Below are 22,332 nucleotides of genomic sequence, written 5' to 3' on the forward strand. Positions count from 1 at the left end.
AATATAACTATGTGGAAGCTGTCTCTTGTTTGTGTGTTATGATTTGTTTGTATGTGGAACCAGGGACCAGAACCACCTGTGCAAGTGTACCTGTTGGTTTGTTTTCTGTGACTACACGAGCACCAAGACTTTTGTAGACTTGGTTATCTCTTGTGAAAATTCCGCGTACCTATGCTTGTGGATGAAGATGTGCTGTTGTTTTGGAAACACACAGTATCCGTCACAAGACCCTACACTATTAAATAGCCCTCAGACATATCCAAGGTTAACCAGAGTTGAAACAAAATCAATCAGGGAGAGTTTTGTGTAGTGCCAAGGTAAAGGGTAAGTCCATGTAAATACACCCCCTGGTCTGATCTGGTTCCTTCTAGCAGACGATAAATAACATGGTAATCCTGTGGAGTGTTTCTTTAATGTCTCCGTCAACCCATGACATCTGGCAGGCCGCCGGTGAGATGAGACTAGAGATAGACGCTGCCTGTATTGTGGATGCTCGGCTTACTGCTTGATTTGGCAGAGCGTACTTCCAGCATGATCAGAGTGATTTGATTTGCCTTTTTATTTTCATCCCCATTTCATCTCTTCACTTTTAATTTATAACTTTTTTTTTGGGTCCGGCGATGTTTTGCACGTATTTTGTACCCAAGGTGCTGGAGACCAGGCCATGAACCCGGTTCTATTCTTAGCCGACTAGAATGATGTATTGATTATTGCGTCTCCCCAAAGCTCGAACCTCTTGGTGTAATTGTGCCAAATCAGCTGACTTGCTGATCGCTCGGGACGCAGACGCCCGGCGTTCTCGTAGCTCCGATACTCCTCTCTCTCTCTGCCGTCATGTTTAATGCATGCATGCTGCAGAATGGAAGGAAAGGCTGCAAGATTGAGACTGCGGAAAAGAAACAAAAAAAAAAAAAAAAAAATCACATCTCTTAGCAGCCGGCAGTTTCTGCTTGCCACCGCAGTCACATTTCCCACAATGCATTAGGACTATCATCATTAATCATGTGTGTCGGCCCAGATCTCGGCAGCGCTTCTGTAGGTGTCCAGACATGGAACTAGAATCTAACTATGGTAAATGTGGCTTGGAATTCTTCTCTGCGACTGGCTTGCATTTTACCGTCGTCTAGCAGGCCTGAGTTCTGATTGGACGGAATGGGCCCTTGAACTTCCAGATGTAATTCTCAGCTTGCAACAGAATAAATGGGGTGAAAAAAAATTCCTTGATTAGGTTTTGTCTTCATGCTTAACTAGCTGGAAATTTGCCTGGTTACAATTATAAAACATGGTCTGTCTGGTCTGGAAGCCAGAATAGTGACTAAACCTTTGATATGTGTGTAAACCCTCAAGGAAACTCAGACATTGTTTTCATATGCTTAAATCGTTTGTGATTGCAATGGCTGAGCCCGCAGACTGCTTTAGCCTATCTCATGAGAGCGTGCATCCCATTATGGTGTGAAACACCGAAGAATCAAAAGTGAATAAAACCATCCTACTTCTCAAAGCCTCTCCTCTACATTCCGACATTATGACCGCATGTTAATAATTAAATATTTGCGTTTCAAAAACGATAGAACAATTAACTCGTGAGAAACTAGAATATATAAAGTACAGTGTTTGTACCCAGCATTGCAGCTCCATAGAATATTGATTTTTCCTGAAGAATTTATTTTTTGTTGTTCGCCAGACTAGACTGTTCCATCTGTGATGTTGAATTGATTATACAGGCTGCCATCGTGTGGCGTACGTCTTTTGTCCTTCAGTCTCATTGACTTTAGTACTCAAGGACTTTGGTGAAATTCATTCTGTATGTATTGGGACAGTCTGGACCAGTTTATGACCGTGTATATTGCTGTGTAAACGGTTCGTGTAAGCAACAGTTCGTGTAAGCAACACGTTCTTGAGTTAGACACTTCACACCAATCAAGTAAATACATGTACAGTGTATCGTCTACTTTATTCAGCATTGTAGATCTGAGGATCTGTTCCCATTCTGCCTGGTTTGGTTCTTATATGCCAAAATAAATTAAGTGTCAAAACAATTTGTGCATCTTTAAGCCTTGATAATTTTAGAGACACTAGACATTTGATAATGCTCAACATTCTTGCACTGCTATATTTTCAATATTGGCTGTACAGTAATGCAGTCAACTCGTGAAAACAAAATATATTAATCTGGAATGACACTCTGTCAGATTTGACGCGATGTCAGTGCTCTTATCCATTTTTTGTCTCAATTCGTAGAAGTAGGAATTGAACCAAGAATTATTCTCAGTTTGATGAGGTATCTATTGTACTGTCATGTTAGTATCATCTTCCCAAGGTTCATTCCATGGAAGAATAAACAAATTTACATATTTAAGAAAAAGGGGCAGGACATGGCCACTGTCTTTAAAAAAAAAAAAAAGCAAGAAGCTTGCCATTGCTATTAGTCTTCCTTTGTGTTTATTTATTTATATATTTGATGGATGTTTATGCCGTACTCAAGAATATTTCACTTATAAGCAGGGCCAACATTATGGCGGGAGGAAACCGGGCGGGGAAACCCACAACTATCTGCAAGTTGCTGGAAGACCTTCCCACGTATGGCTGAAGAGGAAGCCAGCATGAGCTGGACTTGAACTCACAGTGACTGCATTGGTGATAGTCTCCTAGGTCATTGAACTGTGCTAGTGCACTAACCAACTGAACCACTGAGGCCCCCCTTTGTGTTTAATACTGTGTGATCTTTCACAAAACATGTGCAGTACACTTGGAGGCTGAGTGATCTCTTGATGATAGCAAACATGAATTATACAATTATATGATCATTGGAGAGGAGGATTTTCAAAGCTTGACACTTGTCGATATATTTGTGACTGTTACATTGTTCTTGGTTTGGTCGCCCTTCGGCAGGTGCATTTGTGTTTAGCAAGGTAGCGTACATTTGCTTTTAGCTTCATTGATCAGGCTGTAATTGTCCCTTGTTTTGCTTGAAGCGGCTTTGTAGTGTGATGGGTGCAGAATTGTGCCGGGTGATTTTCAGGCACGGTAAGAGTGCAATTGCCTTGCACTGATGAGAGGACGAAGCCCATCATGAAGAGGTTAAGGAGGGAGTGAGGATTGAGGTGAGATGATGGGGTGAGAGCTACGTGCTGCAAGAAGCGACAGCGGATTGGCTGATTCTTGGGAGAGAGAGTAGGCACTCATCTGTCGTTCACGCAGCCAATCAGATTTCTGCATCGTTGGTTCACCTGCACTGGGACATTTTCTTGTCTGAACCCCACTAGAACGGAAATAAACTGGTGATTTTAAGGTTATGAGATTCCATTTTGAAATTTTTTATCTTTCCTATACCAGATTTTTTGCGTTATCTTTGCTTTCAAAGGCTGTCGGGGAAATAGGAGAGACTTAAAATGTCCTTAATGGGCCATGTAGGCCTACAATCATACTGTATTGCATCAACTCACTGTGACAGAGAAATGTCATCCTGCTGTAGTTTGACAAGAGGGTTAGAATTAGTGATTTTAGTATCATAGGCTTTTTTCCCCAATTAAAAGTCATTGTGTAGTTTTGAGTAAGTGGCATTGTTGTCAGCTCATCCTGATGCATTTCTTTTGTCGTCGGTTTTCCGTTACAACATTGTGGCTTTTTTAATGCAATTTCTCTTGCTTCTTATTGGCATTTTTGTTGCGACCTTGTGACCTCTGTTATGACCTTGTGGCATTTCCTTTGCTACCTTGTATCTCTTCTGTTACTACCTTGTGACTTTTATATTGCAGCTTGTGATTTTTATTGCTACCTTTTGACCTTTCTATTGGTCACATGTGACTTTTCTATTGCTACTTTGTGACCTCTCTATTGATACCTTGTAAAATAGTCATAAGGCTTTTCTATTGCTACATGAACCTTGTGACTTTGCTGACTTAGCTGCTGCCAGCTTGTGACTTTGCTATTGCAACCTTGTGACATTTCTATTGCTACCATGTGACTTTTCTATTGCTGCCTTGTGACCTCTCTATTGATACCTTGTGTCATTTTGTTTCTTACTTTGACCAAATATTTTCCTGGCTGTATAATGAAACTACTCTGAAGCTTACCTCTATTTAGAATGATTTATTCTATCAGATAGATGCGGGAGTTTTAAGAGGACAGACAGAGTAAATCTCTTATACCTGACTTACCTCATTAGAAATAGTGTTTTAAGTACAGGAGGTGAGGTGAGGGAGCCAGGTCATCCATGTGCAGGCTTCTAATAGCCCTGGTTTATATTTTTACCTGGGGATATAAGCTCAAGTGTACTTTGTTTGATGAGTACGTCTCGTTAGACCTGCAGCTGATTGATTACGGGTCAGGTAAGTTCATTAACCCTAAAGGTGTGAAATGCGGGCATATAAAAATGAGAGCTTCCGTGTGTTAATCAAACATGGCTGAATGGTTTCTCTGTAATAGCTCTAGATTCCACAATGATGAGTTTTATCCATTACCTGTCAAAGAGAAGAGAGTGATGGCTGGTCAGGTGAGTTAGTTCACAACCCAGGTGTGAAATGTATGTGTAGGAAATCATAGGTTGCACATTAGACACCAGTGGCTGGACTTAGTGTTTGTGAATGGGCAGTGGTGCCCATAATACTGGGGAGGCAATCAGGCCCGCTGATCGCTGATCTTTATCATGTGTCCAGTTGTTTTACCTGAGAATCATTTATTCAATGACGATCTACGCCTGGTGTGAGTTCAAGTGATCTCAAGGGAGAACCCATAGTATTACTGGGCCAGGTAAAATTCTCAGTGTTAGATCCTTAAGAGAGATACCAGTCTGTGGAAGCTTCAGTCTTTGTATACCAACATGTTGTACCATATACTACAAACAATGATTGATATGAATTTTGCCACTTTTAATAATTGTCATATTTCAAAAGAGGACCTGGTTGCATAAGAGGCACCAGTAGTGACTGGTCAAGTAACAACCAGGTGTAAACACAGCATCTTTGTTGTCGTCAGGCTGACCCATAAAGTCTGTGCTCAGGTAACTCTGCTAGTGCCCTGGTTATTCCATGGAGACCAGAATCTAGTGACTGGTCAGGTAACAGCCAGGTGTGAAGATAGCATCTGTGTTGTGTTCAGGCTGACCCATAAAGTCCTGTGCTCGGGTAACCCTGTTAGTGCCCTGGTTATTCTAGAGGCACCAGAATCTAGCAACTGGTCAAGTAACAACCAGGTGTGAGGATAGCATCTGTGTTGTGTTCAGGCTGACCCATGAAGTCCTGTGCTCCGGTAACCCTGCTAATGCTCTGGTTATTCCGTGGAGACCAGTATTTAGTGACTGGTCCAGTCACAACCAGGTGTGAAGATAGCATCTGTGTTGTCTTCAGGCTGACCCATAAAATCTGTGCTCGGGTAACCCTGCTAATGCCCTGGTTATTCCATGGAGACTACAATCTAGTGACTGGTCAATTAACAAGCAGGTGTGAGCATAGCATCTGTGTTGTGTTCAGGCTGACCCATAAAGTCTGTGCTCGGGTAACCCTGCTAGTGCCTTGGTTATTCTAGAGACACCAGAATCTTGTGCCTGGTCAAGTAACAAGCAGGTGTGAAGATAGCATCTGTGTTGTCTTCAGGCTGACCCATGAAGTCCTGTGCTCCGGTAACTCTGCTAATGCTCTGGTTATTCCATGGAGACCAGAATCTAGTGACTGGTCAGGTAACAGCCAGGTGTGAAGATAGCATCTGTGTTGTGTTCAGGCTGACCCATAAAGTCCTGTGCTCGGGTAACCCTGTTAGTGCCCTGGTTATTCTAGAGGCACCAGAATCTAGCAACTGGTCAAGTAACAACCAGGTGTGAGGATAGCATCTGTGTTGTGTTCAGGCTGCCCCATGAAGTCCTGACCCTAATGATTCCTTCGTCGTCATATGACTGAAAAATTGTTGAGTACGACGTTAAACCCCAAGCACTCACTCACTCATGAAGTCCTGTGCTCGGGTAACCCTGCTAGTGCCTTGGTTATTCTATAGACACCAGAATTTAGTGACTGGTCAAGTCACAACCAGGTGTAAACATAGCATCTGTGTTGTCTTCAGGCTGACCCATAAAGTCCTGTTCTCCTGTAACCCTGCTAGTGCCCTGGTTATTATTCTAGAGGCTCCAGAGTCCAGTGGCTGGTCAAGTAACAGATCAATAGCTGGGATATTAACCCAGATAATGCCTAGTTCTCTGTCAACAAAACCTGTGTGATGTACATGTACCCATAGTATTGAGATGAAAGTAAACTAGCCTGATGAATCATGACAATAGAAACCATGGAAATGTCCTGCGTCGGTCAGTGCTAATGAGGAGGTGCAGTTGGAGTTAACCGTCCGAAGACACAGCTGTTTGTTTGCCAAACTCTCAGTTCTCTTGGCAATTTTTTGACTTCACATGGACACACTGACATGATATTTTAATCATTTTTAAACCAAAACCAATTTTAAAAAAAACCTGGTTGTATATTTGCCATTGTAAATGTCTTGCTTTTAAAATTTGTACCATACACACAGAGGGATTGCAGCACCAGAAAGTTGTACTGTGTATATTAATTCACCCCAGAAAGGTTCTGTGCAGCATTCCAGAACATCACCACATGGGCAGGATGAAAAATGTCACCATTATTTTCTAACCAAGGTGTGGCTGCAATCATCATGGTATCTGAAGTTACCGGCAATGTTTTCTGAATCTGGCACCAAAATTCCCACGATGTAGCTGTTATTATACTCAATATATCAGCACCAGGCTTATCTGACAAAAGGACACTACATTCAGATATGGAGAAAGTATTGAAGGTTTGTCAAATTCACTTCACTGTCCAACTCATTGGCTAAAATTATTTTTGCCATTTGTAATATTGCATATAGGCTCTCCACTTCTATTTTGCGTATTTACTGTAGGAAATATCTAATTACAACAACAGCTTCAAAATTCGTAATCGCCCTTAAATATGACCAATCACTGCCCTCCTACCTCTTTTCTGCTGCCCAGTCTCCTGAGTACATGTAAGTCTCCCAGTTATCGCTGTACAATCACCCTCGTATCTTTCTACTTTTCTTCTGCCTGTCTTAACCTGAAGACCCCAGTCTGACATGATAACAGTGTCTCTGGTATTAATCTGCTTCAAAGCAGCAGGGTTTTTTTTTTTCTTTTCTTTTCTCTTTTTCTTTTGTAAGTGTTTTCTCTCTTTGTTTTCCAGAAATATCCTCCAACATTGTTTTGTACGTAAGGCTCGCACCAAATGGGGTTAATGTCCTTCATATCCTGCCACCCTGTTTTAAGGCCAGAAATAGGAATCTGCGTTGATAGTTGTGTTTTTCTATAGCCAAAAATAGATGACGTCTTACTATATTTAGCTAATGATACTTCATTCAGAGGACGTATTCAGATTTCATAATGTTTTCAAGAGCTGTTTGTTCGTATTCTGAGAATCTTAATGTGCATGTTAAGACCATATAGGGCAATTCAGTGTCACAACTTTTACCCAGAATACATAAAAAATATGTTTAATGTAAAAGACATCCCTGAAAGGTCATTACATCAAACAGAAATCACTTCCCTTCTCAAACTCCTCACTGTATAAAACTAGCCTTTCATTTTCTGGTCTAACCATATGGAACACCTTACCTTGCACAATACATAATGCATCATCTGTTTCAAATTTCAAGAGAAAAGCCAGAAAATATCTGTCACAGAAAGAAGAAAACAGAAACAGTATTTAAATAGAGTTTTTGTTTGTTCTCCCTTTTCTGCATGTATTATTGTATGTAGTGCTCTAAGCCTGTTTATACAGTGTATAAACTGCATGTATATAGACAGGAAACTATTTAACATGTTTTTTTTTTTTGTTTCTTTCTTTCTAAGACTTAGACCAAGAAAATGGGCCCAGTTATGTTAACTTACATGTATATGTGGATAAGTGTTGTAAAACCTGTCTCATTTGTGCACGGTCATGACGAATCGTCAACAAGTCTTTCACCGTCTGCACAATGCATGAACATTCAAGCACGTGCAAGCCTGGAAAGCAGTTTTCAGTTGTTGTATAGGACATAACAGCAAATCTTTCAGCTGTTCACGTTATTAAAATATGTCATAAGTATTTTTTTTTATATTTTCGTCCTGCTCGAAACAGTTGCCACAGTACTGTTGTCCTTGCCGTGCTGTTTATTACCAGGCTTGCTTTGTGAAGGTATTACATGTTCATATGTTATGGAAAAAGTGAATTTATGCCACACAACTGAATGCTGGTGTATAGTTGTACCTTGATACGGTGTCAGAGGGAGCTTAAAACCTGCGTATATGTACATACCTACATACCTGTGTTATATAGCTGATGCTTTTCACATGCTAATGTCAGAAGGTTGTATATTGTGCACCTACAATGGAAACTGTGTTCTCAAGGATACAATTTATAGACTAGCAAAGTTATGATGGATCAACAACTCATTGTGTTATCTATATTTTTTCTTCTCCAATGCACATACCTGTAACTTTGTTTGTTGAGTTATGAAAAATTGCACTAGGCCATTATTTGCTTCAGTGCTTTACAATAGCAACCATTGAGTGATCCTCAAGTAGTCTTAATTTTTATCTGTTTATTTTTGGAGGGCTTTGATTAGCAGTTGTATAAATGACTACATGTATGTCTCTCTGTCTTTCACTTGGTTAGTCAACTTTTTTTTATGTCTTGTCGTTTAACATGGCCCTTGACTTTATAACAAGGGTACTTCCTGTAAGATGGCAGTTATTTCATGTGTTTTAATCTTAACTAGTTAATGTGTAGAGCAGTGTGCAACTTTGTTCTCACTCACATAGAAATAGTGTTATTTCTCTGTTACTATGGTAACATCACTGTTACCGCCATGGTTAAGATTCTGTCAGGTTTTTGGAAAACAGCTGTGAACATTTGTTTGATTCCGCACATTTTCTGCAAGTGTAAGAAGCAGGCCATGTTAGAAGTTACTGCCCTCGAGAATGTCGTTGGAAAAACATTAATTAATTCTTTCAAAACATTGCAGTAAATATTCTCAAACTTGTTGCACTTTTTTGTAAATGGAATTCATGACAAATGAAAGGAAAATGAACACTTCAGCACATCACATAATAGTTTTTCTCACGCTGTCAAAACATATAGCATTTTAGTCAATACAAATACATGTTAAAATGCAGAAAATCCAGGGTACCATGGCATGTAGAGATAGCATGTATCCCAGAATGCATCAGTATTTAAAGTGTACATGTTGCCAATAGCAACAGCTAGTACATCTTTCCCCATGTATTTTATCCCTTGAGAAATTGCAGATTTGTAGTTCTACCCTTAGCAACCATATGGTCGTGTTTAGGGAACAGCTTATGGTCTAGTGCATGAAATATCTGCAAGTCAATGTAGGAATACTTGTTTCCTCTCCAGTGTTAGATCTTTATGACATGCACATCTGTAGGGATGGATGGATAACAACAGATAAATGCAGCTGTTGTCAAAAGGTGTAGACCATCTGTAGTTCTAGCAGGAATTTGTGACTCTAAAACGAAGATCTCTTCTGAACTTGATCCCATTCTCGCATCCCACCTGCCACCTGAACTATCATACCCCTTACAGCATCACTGTCTACGTTCGCTTTACATCAATGCCACCACCAGCAAATTTTGGTCTGAAACTCTGCCTGAACATTTGTTTTTAATAATATTTTGTACACATGCATGCACTTTATCTAATGTACAGTGTGCACAACACAGTTCTATTCAACACATGAAACAATTTTATTGATGAATGCTGATTAAATAGTTTCACTGGAGAGCGCCAGCAGTGGGGCTTAGCCTAAAGAAGCATATGTGCATTGCACCGGCTGAAAAGGTCAGGCTTGTCTAATGGTGGCAGTGGTGTGAAGCGAGTGTAGGGAGCGGCACATGTGCTGTAAAGAGTATGCCAAACCCCCAGCCCTCTTCCTTGTCCTATATATCACATAAAACATGTCCCTGTGTTCTGATAGTATTTTTGAAAATTTTTTTTTCTTTTTGTAAACATTTTCCCTGCATCTACTTTTACACTTGGAATTGTGAATTTAATTGGGACGAATCTATTATGTAGTCTGTTGAACAGGATATGGTCAACAGCAAGACTTCACCTGTCCATGTACAACCTGTGTATATAAAGGTAGAAGTTACAGGTGTTCTTTTGAAGATTCAGTTGTTCATTTTCTAAATGAACTGTACAGACATACAACGTATAATATTGATGTAGACGCAAGTGTATTTGTAAGTGGGCACATATTTATTTATTTGATTGCTGTTTTACGCTGTACTTAAGAATATTTCACTTATATGAAGGCGGCCAGTATTATGGTGGGAGTAAACCAAGCAGAGCGTGAGGGGAAACCCACGACCATCCGCAGGTTGCTGGTAGATCTTCCCATGTACAGCGGGAGAGAAAGCTGGACTTTGACTCACAGTGACTGCATTGGTGAGAGGCTCCTGGGTCGCTATCCATCTCGGCCACGGAGGCCCCCACATGTCTATAATCCTGTGTACACATAAGCACACACCCCTCTGTGTGTATCAGAAGGTTAAATATTTGATGATTATATGTCCTAGAGATAATGTTACCTTTTGTCTGCATGTGACAGTGGGGAACATGGCCGCCCTGTTAAACATGTGCTTATAATCTGAAATCTCTGAATCATTTGTTAATAAGGGTTTTTGCATGGTCGTGGTGATGTGCAAATAAAGTGCAAATAAACAATTAAACACAAATAAACTAAACAAATCAGAAGACCTGTAGTATTCATGCTTGTATTATTAATATCAGATACAGCCTGCTTGTGTGTGTAGGCTAGCAGATGTTACATGTACATCTAGGCAGTGCCTGCAGTATGACGCTCACACCGCAGACTGCAGACACCAGCTGCAGCTGCATCAGAGCCTGCTGCTGCTGTTACAGCTCTCGTGCATTGTTTGTTGGGTGATTCTGGCTGTAGTCTAACACGGCGGCGGGTCGTGGGTAGGGAATGCATGGAGGGGTTTCCTGACTAGATTCAGGCCAGTGGAGTATAGTGGTATTGATCTGCCTTATTCCGGGTGGGGTGGTGGGTGTGAGGCCGTCGCATGTCTAAATACAGCCAGTCAATCAGTCTCCCTCTCTCCTACCCCCTCCCTGCCGCTCTGTGCTTGCCTCCTCTGTACCCACACTGTCTCAGAAAGCTGCAGTTTTGTGAGGCTCCATAAGGACCCCCTCCCCACACACACACACACACACACACACCCATGGCGGTTAAGTATTAAATACATCACATATTGTATTTAATAATGGCAAAGCATCGTGTCTGATTTCCGCTATGAACAGTTTGTGCTGTATTGGAAGTAAGTCAGAAAAAAAATAACGGGTTTCAAAACTGTTAATTGTCAGCGAGATACACATTCATGCCTATACAATAAATACCCCTGATGTAAAAAAAAAAAAGATAAAACAACAAAACATCATATCTGATTTCCATTGCGAACATTTTCTTGCTCATTTGACAAAATTTACAAAAAAACCCAAACAAAACAGAACAATGAACAAAAAAAAAAAAAAAAAATACCAGTGAAAGAAACCTCTGTTACTTTTTGACAGATATGTATACCTTGTACTTCAGATATATAAAATAAATACCCATTGTAGAAAATACAAAGAATACTCCTCATATATAAAATAAAATAACAAAAGCATTGTGTAGGATTTTCAGCGTAACCATTTCCTGGCTCTGATATGTCTGTAGTATTAAAGCAGATGTAAGAATAAACCTGAATGCTTTGTCCCTGTGTATGAAATACCAGAAAATACCCACTGTATTCCGAGCTATTCTCTTCTCTGTGAGGTATGGATGGATGTGGTACCAAGTGGTGTTTGTCAAGGTTGGGCTTGTTCAACCATATTTACCTGGCTCAGTAAGCAAGATAGTATCACCTGTCATACAGGTGCTGTACAGGCAGGTGGAAAAATTCACCTTCTGACAACACTGGAGTCAGTTTGTGTGAATCTCTTGAGATACTGAATTATCACTTAAATTATGACTTAAAAGTCTTCCCATCTTGAAAGAAATATATGAAAAAAATATTTTGTTTGATTTCTCATCATTGAAATTAGCCCTTAAATAATATGGTTGCTGGATCAAATCCACCTTGTAGTGAAATTCTTGGGGACAGCTTTAAACAACCAATTACTGAATTCTGGTGTGTGTTTGTCTATGACAGAAAAGAACTCATTTCATCTACATGACGTGGCCACAAAGATGTGTCGTATCAGTTGGTTTTGTTTTGGGGAAATTTGAACGAGATAGTGGTGAGACAGATGCATGTATAGTTATTGATGTGAAGGCATGGTTTAAGGTCAGTGGCAGAGGACCTTGCGATGAGCGACACTCCTACTTGGGAGCCTCCCTAATGAGTTGTTGTAGGGTTGTTAGGAAGGGAAGAGAGTGATGGTGGTTTGGGAGAGAGCAGGTTCTGTTGAACAGACAGTTGGTAGGAGCTCTCCCTCATCAGGAAGGACAGCATCGCGAGAAGGAAGGGTCAGAGGATACGTACTATAGCTTCGTGCTGCTTTTTGCTGTCACCTGGCTTTTTTCTGTGAGTGCATGACGAAAAAATCAGTCGTTTTTTTCCTCAGCCCATGCATTGACTGAGGCCATATTTGCACCTACATGTACATGAATGGCCTGGTAGTGATCTCCGAGCAGCAGTTGGCCATAGCCTGAAAGTGTGCAGGTACAAGCAGATTTCAGGAGCTGAGTGCCCAACCCCCCCCCCCCCCCCCCCCCCCAAGTATGTGCACGAGCAACTGTTGTGAGAGGGAGGGCTGGCTTTTCAGGGGCATGCTCTCCTAATGGGCTCATGAGCGCGTCGGTGTTAGTACGTGGCTGAGTGACATTTGTCTGCCTGTCAGTGCAGGGGGAGGACTAGCAGGGTGCTGTTGTGGGTGTAAGGGTGTACCTGCATATAGCATTCACATGCAGATCTGATGCTTTGTGGCATATGCACCCGAAGCAGACCAGCCCAGCTGTGTGAATGATGCTCAGGCCCACCGCCATCACCACTGGCAGATCATCCTGAAAATTGCTGACTAAACTTAAAGCTATGTGCTTAGCTAGCTGCAGCCGCTGCCACTGGTGTTGCACATGCTGTTAGCCAGTATTTGCAGGAAAGCCTTTATCGTTTCAGTATACACCTCCAACATGCTCCATCTGTGATGCATTTGCAGCCATACAACTACTACTGTATGTGATAACACATGCAGGTGCATGTAGGTAGAGGCAGGATATAGTCCAGCTGGTTGTACACATACGTGCAAAGACTGAAACATCTGTATGAGGTTGATTTTTTAAAATTGTTTTTTTTTTTTTTTTTGCCAGAATTTTGACACTTGGCATAATTTTGGATTGAGTGTTTCATATTCCACATCTAGACTAGTTTCATGCGCACCGGGGATATTTCCTGCGACCAGTTTTCTCTGCTATTGTTTGTGCCATGATCACCTGTCCTCTTCTGAAGTGCGTACCTGTGTGTAGATACCTGACATTCTGTGGTCTACTAGCTTTTATTAACAAATACCAACACCTGATAAGATTTCTGCCTTCTTCACCTGTGCTCGTTAATGTAAAAGGATTTTAGTGAATTGTTCATCAGTGAACGGTTCGTCATAGATTACAACGTACAGGGTTTTTGGTAAGGAAGTGAAAGTGAAAGAGCTCTAAATCTGATGCTGTCTATCGACGTGTTCAGGAAAACTTGCGTGAGCCTGCTCGCCTACCTGGGCTTTGCTACAGTCAGCTTTGTATTACCGGAGTATTCCTTACCTGATCACCTTATGGAGGGGGAGTACTGACATACTATCAGTTATCACCTAACTGTCACTCCGTGCTACACTCTTCTACACTGCACATTCTGCTTCTTGAGGTAAGTTTTCTTGTGAAGGGAGGTAACTGCTTGGTTTGCAGGTAACCATAGCAATAACTATAATGTTTGCACCTGTACATAGTGTATGTGTTGAACCATAGGAATGGGATTTACAAACACAGTATATTTAGTATATTATATATATTTACATGCTCGTGTTGATCGTTCAAAAAAAAAAAGAATGTTCATAATGCACAAGATTTTGTGCAAAATTCAAGCTCTAACACATTTATCCTTTCTATCACAAGGGGAATGAATCTGGAGATGCTTCTCTGTGTACACCTGTTAATGTTACCTCAGGTAACTGTACCTGTACAGGTAGTAACGAGCCTGCACAGACTTGTCCACAAGCCAACAATGACATGCAGCCCGGTACTTTATGCAGGCTGTCCTCAGCTAGGTCGATAGTTGTTTGCAGTTTAATAGCTTCCTGCAGATATTGACTGTAGTGCAGATGTTAGCATGCAAGCCTCGATCAGTTCATTCAGGCTAGATTGTTACAGATAAGGGTGTGGAGGTCAGCTAAGTCCACATGTGCCATACATACCCTGCATGTGTAATGTCACATAGGCTGTCTATATACATCCCCTATCTACTGTATACAGGGTTAAGTGTGGATGGGGACATATTAAATTGGGAAATAAAAAAAATGTGAAGGTGAAAATTTAATATGTGGATTTTAAATTTCTACACACATTGTTAACTTTCAACTGGAAATTAATTTTCAAGATGGTCCTCTCAGTTTTATAGCATCACATTAAGAAAAAAATCCATGAAACAGAATGCTTTTATTCATGAAATGATAGCATTAGAAGTATCCAAAAACCTAGAACAGTCGGCAATTAATATCTGACAGTGCTGATAAAGCAGGTGATGTATAGTTACAGGTCCATATCTTCAGAGTAACATTCTGCATCCTGCTGGCGTGATTGAAATAAAAACAATCTGTATGTAGATACTGTATGTATCTACGTGTACCGTAATATTTCTAAATATTAGGTTAAGTGTATATTTCGCCAATATCTCAATCAACAGTAATATTGACACACTGCAGTCTAAAATTTAAGTGGATTAAGAGTGAATGAGTTGTTTGCGCCATAGCTTTATTTGAACCACCTGGAAAAACATTTGTTGCGATTTTCTGATATAAGTAGTGTACAAGTTGTTGTGTGATAAGTGAGAGCGTGGAAAGGTCTGGCAGCAAACCCGCAGATGGTTGTAAATTCCCCCCCCCCCCCCCCTAACTTTTCCTCCCACCATAAAGCTGGGCCCTGTCGTATTAATGAAATATTGTTGAGTGTGACATAAAACACCATTCAATTAAATAAATAAATAAATATATTGAGCAAGAATTGTTGGTGTTTTGTACAGTAAGCTGGAATGAATGTTTATGACGATGACATACATGCGGTGTAAAGAAGCAGTGCTGTGAGTAAGGTGTTGACACATGTTATGTAATATCTGTCATGTCATACTGATTCACAGGTCCCCAGATATCATTGGTATGTGTTACTATGTACAACATGCATGTCAGTCTGAATCATCCAATTATCAGGCGGTTTGCCTGCAATCTACGGATGGCTGTGGGTTTTCTCGGGGCAGAGAGCCCCCGTTTCGTAACACCATATCGCTGGCCGCCATAAGTGAAGTCTTCTTGAGGAGGGTGTAAAACACCGATCAAATTAAATAAATAAATAAATCCAATTATGAGGCAAGCATTTTCATATTCTTAACCCCCAGTCAATCATTCTTTCATTCTCTCGACATAAGTTTAAATTTGCAATATAAGCGAATGGCCCATTTGAACAATTAGACAGACTGAGACTGACAATCAGACAAATGACTTGTAGAGCTGCTCATATGAACTAAAAATGAGTATTCTATCACATCTTTTTTTTTTCTGTGTTTTCACCAGGATTTACTTAGAATGTCATGAAAGTTTTTTTCCAGTTTGTAATTCAAAAAAACAAAAAAAATCCGACATTTTCTTCTGCTTTGAATCACTTTTTTTCCTAAATTTAAATGATGTCCCACAAATGTGCACGTTCTAATTTTCAGGATATGCATCTTGTTAATCACATCACAAAGAAATTAATCCTGAAAACATAGAATATACCTGTAAATCATGTCACCTGTCTTAAACACCTAAATATTCCCTGACAATAATTGACATGCCATTGTCTTAATCACAGCTGGTGTGTTTCAATAGGCTTATCTTTGTCGACATCTTGTCTATGGTTGTCTCAGCCATGTGCGACCAATCGCTATACAACGGTATAAATGTGTGAGAACATGAATCAGCCCAACTGATACTGGCATTCTGATAACAAAACAATTGTTACCTTATCTGGTAACAATTCCTACCTTACCCGATTTGAAATGGACTTAGGTCTTCATATTGTGTGACTGACTGAACTTGAATGTAGTAAATTTTAGATTTGGGCGCCATAGATTTGAAGCAAAACAAAGAAGAAATAATGTGCATTGTATCTCACTCATTGGTGTCATGATACACAAAGTTCTACAGCCTTCTACAGTACAGATACATGTAAATGTCATACCGTTTTGTAACTCCCTATTCAGGGTGCAGGACTAGTATGTCTTTTTTTCCCAGGGTGGGTGGTCTGTTGGGCAGGGGGGGGGGGGAGGGGAGGGTGTTCATTGATAATACAAATAAACAATATCATCATTCATTCAATATCATCATTCATTCATTTTACGTTGATCATGAATGGTGGATAGATCAGCCATCCTGCATCAGTTTCCTTGGACAAAATCGCATTTAACTCAGGTATACTATAGTCCTGATTCAGCCCTTCATGATCCCTTCCTAGTTTAAAAAGTGCCTTCTTTGCCCTTCTTGTGCCTTCTTGTGAAGGTGTGTAGCAGTTGTCTGGTGAGGTTGCCGCCTTTCTCACCTGATGTAACAGTCTGATTTATGTCATAAAACAGAGATCAGACGGTGGCCACAGACGTGACGATATTCTGTGCTCCACAATGGGACAAATGACACAGATACAGGTTTGCCTGAGGTGATGTTATTGTCAAACGGAATTTGTGTGACCTCCATTTTGTGGATTTCAGAGTTGCGTAACTGGAGATTAGTTAAAAAGTTGACAATTTATAATTCACATCGTCAGTGGGTAGTCCAACAGCTTTGTCATGGGGATTCTAATTTACTTTCATATGAAGACTAGGAGAAAATAAATTGTATTGAGTGAAATGTTGTTATAAGGTTCGGGAAGCAAGCCGTGTTCACACTTGCATGGTATTTTTAAATTGTGTGAAGTTAAAAAAATAAAAAGGTGTTTCCGTAACTCATTCCTACACGACAGGCGGTTTATTGTAAAGGGTTTATATACATTCATCCCAGAGCCATTTATATATTTATGGATAAAAAATAAGAAAAAAACACATATAATGTTGTGTAGGTTAATGTGAGATAAAATTGTCGTCACTGGCCCCCAAGCTTTCGTCATGTTTCATTTTAATAAAAATCATTCTTAATTAGACTTTATTTCATACATACAATTTCTATGGCCCATAAAAATGCGGATGTGTCATTGAAAGAAATCTGCTGTTTGTTATAGTCTGTAAAACTGGGGTAGAAGGATTTATCAAGCTTTTTGCTGCAATTATACCGTGTATGGGTTTTTATAACAGATTTAAAGTGGTAGACAGAACTGGTATAAAACTGCGTCAGGTATTTCCAGTTTTCATGATGGGTTTCCTTTTGAAAACAAAAATTGAAACTTTCAGGGGAAATACCTAATGTCCTCATGCTTAAATAAGCCTACTTCTCTATGTAGGAGGGGGGGGGAATATCACACCTAAGACTTACTTGATGTTCAGCATTAAGGGGAAGTGCAGCAATGACTGGTTGACATGTATCAGTGTAATGGCTCGGGCAGGGCGGCTTACTTGCCTTAGGTAAGCTGTCTCAGTGAAGCAGCACTAAAATAAAAGAGTGGTGGAAGTCTGTGTTGCAACAAAAAGGCACATTACATACACTCTAAGGACTTCTTTGTTGTCATATGACTGAAAAATTGTTGAGTACCACATTAAACCCCAAGCCCTCACTCACTCACTCTAGAGATGCACTGAATGACCCTGAATATCTGACCTAGAAGTTTGTATGGACAGAGTATCTATTTCAGCTTGCATAATGAGGTCAGGGGGCAGAGTTGGAGGCCAGGTTTCATTGTTGGTACAAGTCCATCCCAGTTACTCACTACTTCCTTTGGTGAAAAGGCTTGTGAGAAAGGATGTCCTAAAGCATGTCAAACTTCAGCTACTGTAGTTAAACAGGGATAGTGGAGAATGAAGTAGGGTAGGATTAGAAAAGCCTCCAATCAAATTTCACAACCTGGAGATTCCTTGATGCCACAAATTACAAGCACATAAATGAATGCATTTATAGAAATTGTGTGTGTTTGGATGAAAGTGGGGGGGCACACTGTTCATATACTTTTCTGTTAAAGTTGAACAAAGCTGTCCATTTACTTAAAGCTTTTGTAGTTTTAAATCCGGATCAGTATGCAGACAGCTTTCTAATAACTGTCTCATAAAACTGGCCATATTTAAATACTTATGTACTGATATTCTCCTTATTAGGTTCTGCGGTCACTGTGAGTCGCTCGTGCTAACTTCCTCTCAAACCCTACATGGGAATTAACTTCTGCCAGAAACCTGCAGATGGTTGTGGGTTTCTTCTTCCCACCATAATTCTGGTCGCCACTGTATGAGTGAAATATTGATGTAGAATCCCAATCAGATAAATACATATTACGTTCAGCACACACGCTGATAGAACACCAATCAGATAAGTACATATTACGTTCTGCACACACTCTGATAGAACACCAATCAGATAAATACATATTACGTTGTGCACACACTCTGATAGAACACCAATCAGATAAATACATATTACGTTGTGCACACACTCTGATAGAACACCAATCAGATAAATACATATTACGTTCAGCACACACGCTGATAGAACACCAATCAGATAAATACATATTACGTTCTGCATCCACTCTGATAGAACACCAATCAGATAAATACATATTACGTTCTGCACACACTCTGATAGAACACCAAACAGATAAGTACATATTACGTTCTGCACACACTCTGATAGAACACCAATCAGATAAATACATATTACGTTCTGCACACACGCTGATAGAACACCAATCAGATAAATACATATTATGTTCTGCACCCACTCTGATAGAACACCAATCAGATAAGTACATATTACGTTCTGCACACACTCTGATAGAACACCAATCAGATAAATACATATTATGTTCTGCACCCACTCTGATAGAACACCAATCAGATAAGTACATATTACGTTCTGCACACACTCTGATAGAACACCAATCAGATAAGTACATATTACGTTCTGCAAACACTCTGATAGAACACTAATCAGATAAGTACATATTACGTTCTGCACACACTCTGATTTCTTGCACTTTAAGGTAAAGTGTTATAAAGCCATGAAAATGTAATATTAATGTTTAGGTGTGTATTACCAACCCAGAGTGACCGACAATATGCGGACACCTGTATGTCTAAAGGACACCTATTTTTTAACCAGCATCATCTGCCCTTATATGACATCTCCTCTCCTTATGCTGTACTCACAAAAAGAAGACTGCTTTGTACCTCTCTCGTAAAGGGTTGTCATGGGCGGTTTTATCCACTCCTTTTCTCCATGGTACGTCTTACAAAGTGAAGACATAGAGTGGCGACAAGTTCACCTGAAAGCAGTGTCTTGTGAAGTCTGTTGCCCCATTCTCTTTCCTTTCTTTTCACCTGTGCGCCTTTCCCTTTCCTGTGAACACCTGGACCAGGTGAAGATATTCTCTGACACAGATTCCTAGATGACAAGTCTGTACAGGGATAAAACATGCAGCAGTGGGGAGCTTAGGGGTGAGTTATTCTTCAGGGTAAGGATTGGGGGCGTTTTCTTCAAAATATATATGTGAAGTAGAAGTGAATATTTCTTGCTTGGCAACTTTCAGCTGGTATTTTAGTTGATGGTATAATGCTGTTATATATGCGTTAGATGACAAGAGGTTTATTTGCTTAATAAGAGGGGGGACCTTAAGGTATGAGTTATTTGCATGTATTTGGAGTTTATGTAATCTGCAGAGGCTGTTTCAGTTGACAAATTTTCAGAAAAAATATGTTGACCATTTGTGGAACTTAACCAAACGCAACAAACAATTAAAGGTACAGGTGTGCAAGATGCTTACATATACTCGGACTGAATGTCTATAGGAACATAGGTACAGGTGTACAGGCTGATTACACATACTCAGACTGGACATCTGTAGGTACAGTGTGCAAGCTGCTTACACATACTCAGGCTGGATGTGTATAGGTACAAAGGTACAGGTGTGCAAGCTGCTTACACATATTCAGACTAGATGTGTAAAGGTACATAGGTACAGGTGTGCAAGCTGCTTACACATACTCAGGCTGGATGTCTATAGGTACAAAGGTACAGGTGTGCAAGCTGCTTACACATATTCAGGCTGGATGTCTATAGGTACAAAGGTACAGGTGTGCAAGCTGATTACGCATACTCAGACTGGACATCTGTAGGTACATCGGTACAGGTGTACAAGCCGATTACACATACTCAGACTGGACATCTGTAGGTACAGGTGTGCTAGCTGCTTGCGCATACTCAGACTGGATGTCTATAGGTACATAGGCACAGGTGTGCAAGCTGCTTACACATATTCAGACTAGATGTGTAAAGGTACATAGGTACAGGTGTGCAAGCTGCTTACACATACTCAGGCTGGATGTCTATAGGTACAAAGGTACAGGTGTACAAGCTGCTTACACATATTCAGACTAGATGTGTATAGGTACATAGGTACAGGTGTGCAAGCTGCTTACACATATTCAGACTAGATGTGTATAGGTACATAGGTACAGGTGTACAAGCTGCTTACACAAATTCGGACTGGAGGTCTATAGGCACAGGCGCGCAATCAGTACTTAAGTACAGGTGTACAGAAATGTTTTAATTCTATACTTACCTTCTATAGTTGCCCCAGGCTCTGTTTGATGTTTGCCTTCTGTGCCATTGACAAAGGGAGTTAAAAAGCTGTGGATCTTGTGGTTTAGGCCATGGTCGTTAAGGTGAGAACTCATCAAGCAGGTGTGGTGCGGATCGCTTTCTCTCTCTGTCTTCTCCAGCATTTCCCCCATGACTGCCTCTGGTGATTGTTACAGAGCATTAGGAACTTGTGTGGGTGGTGTAGATTGGATGTCGTCGGCAGACTTCATTCAGCTATGGCTTCTAAGCTCACCTTGTATAGTCTACAGACAGCATTGAGAAGTCACTCCTGTCCTCAGGCAGACATATACGTAACAAGAATCAATCAGCAAACTTTCCTGAAGAAAGGAGTTCCCCACTTCCGGTACATGCAGAAAGAGGATAAAACAGTAAAAAGAGTCCTTGAGAAAGTAACAAGACCAAATGTGACTGGAAGATTTCAACGTTGGAACAACATCCAAATATAACTGGATCATCTCACCTTTTTCTTTCTCACCCAACCCAATTCATAGCCCCTGGGTAGTGCTTTTTTGTTTTTGGTTTTATTTCTTTATGAAATCGTAGAAAGGTTTGGCTACACGTCACACAAGAGTGTGAAAATTATAATAACATGATGTGGCGTTATTGGCTCATGAGAACCTGCCCGTGCACATTAACTTAACGAGAGGACACAATAATCGCTATTTTCAAACGAGTTAAATTAGTTTCTCTTTTTTTAAAGTAATAAGACGCTTGGTTTCAAAAATCTCTAATATGTATTGAGTGTTATATCAGATTTTACCATTTATTTTCTGCTTTGTCGGCATAATTGATTAATAAAACCTCAAGAAAGAGTTACATCTGCCAAAAAATTTTGCCTGGATAGACAATACATCTAAAGTTAAAATATTATTGAAAGATTGTTAAGGCCTTAAAAGTTATTGAAAAAGAATTTCTTTCCAGATGTGTTCTTGAAAGTATGCAAATATGATGTTGTAAATGTGCCAATGAATAAACTATCAAGATACAGGTAACATCTAATACCATAAATCTCTCCCATAGAGGCAAGTCCCTAAACTGAGTAGTCCTTGATAGTACCGAGAAACATACTGTAATTCTTCAATCTTTACCATGTTTTCAAGGTGATAAAATTATACTTTCTGTGAGGCCCTGAAATTGGCCAGCCCAGTCAGTGTAGTTTTATCTCCAAAATCAAGTTATTAATGCGCATAAATTGCGATGAAAGTCTTTCATATGCAAAAAGTTTAAGGAATTAGGTTCGTTTATTAGGTCTTTGAAAGTCACATGAAAGATGTGTATCATTAAGTGTGAG

General features: G+C 40.1%; 1 protein-coding gene and 1 long non-coding RNA gene across 2 annotated transcripts in view; one reads left to right on the forward strand and one right to left on the reverse strand.

The window, feature by feature from the left end:
- The window catches only part of LOC135479738 (histone demethylase UTY-like), a 90,227-nt gene that overhangs the window by 20,105 nt on the left and 47,790 nt on the right, over positions 1 to 22,332 (forward strand).
- LOC135479614 (uncharacterized) lies at positions 1,021 to 22,137 on the reverse strand. Its single transcript, XR_010445869.1, has 3 exons — positions 21,001 to 22,137; positions 19,610 to 19,836; positions 1,021 to 1,185 (listed from the first exon to the last, which is right to left on the reverse strand). It is a non-coding gene; the product is annotated as an uncharacterized LOC135479614 (long non-coding RNA).

Source organism: Liolophura sinensis, chromosome 12 (assembly GCF_032854445.1).
Source record: "Liolophura sinensis isolate JHLJ2023 chromosome 12, CUHK_Ljap_v2, whole genome shotgun sequence".
NCBI classification, from domain to species: domain Eukaryota; kingdom Metazoa; phylum Mollusca; class Polyplacophora; order Chitonida; family Chitonidae; genus Liolophura; species Liolophura sinensis.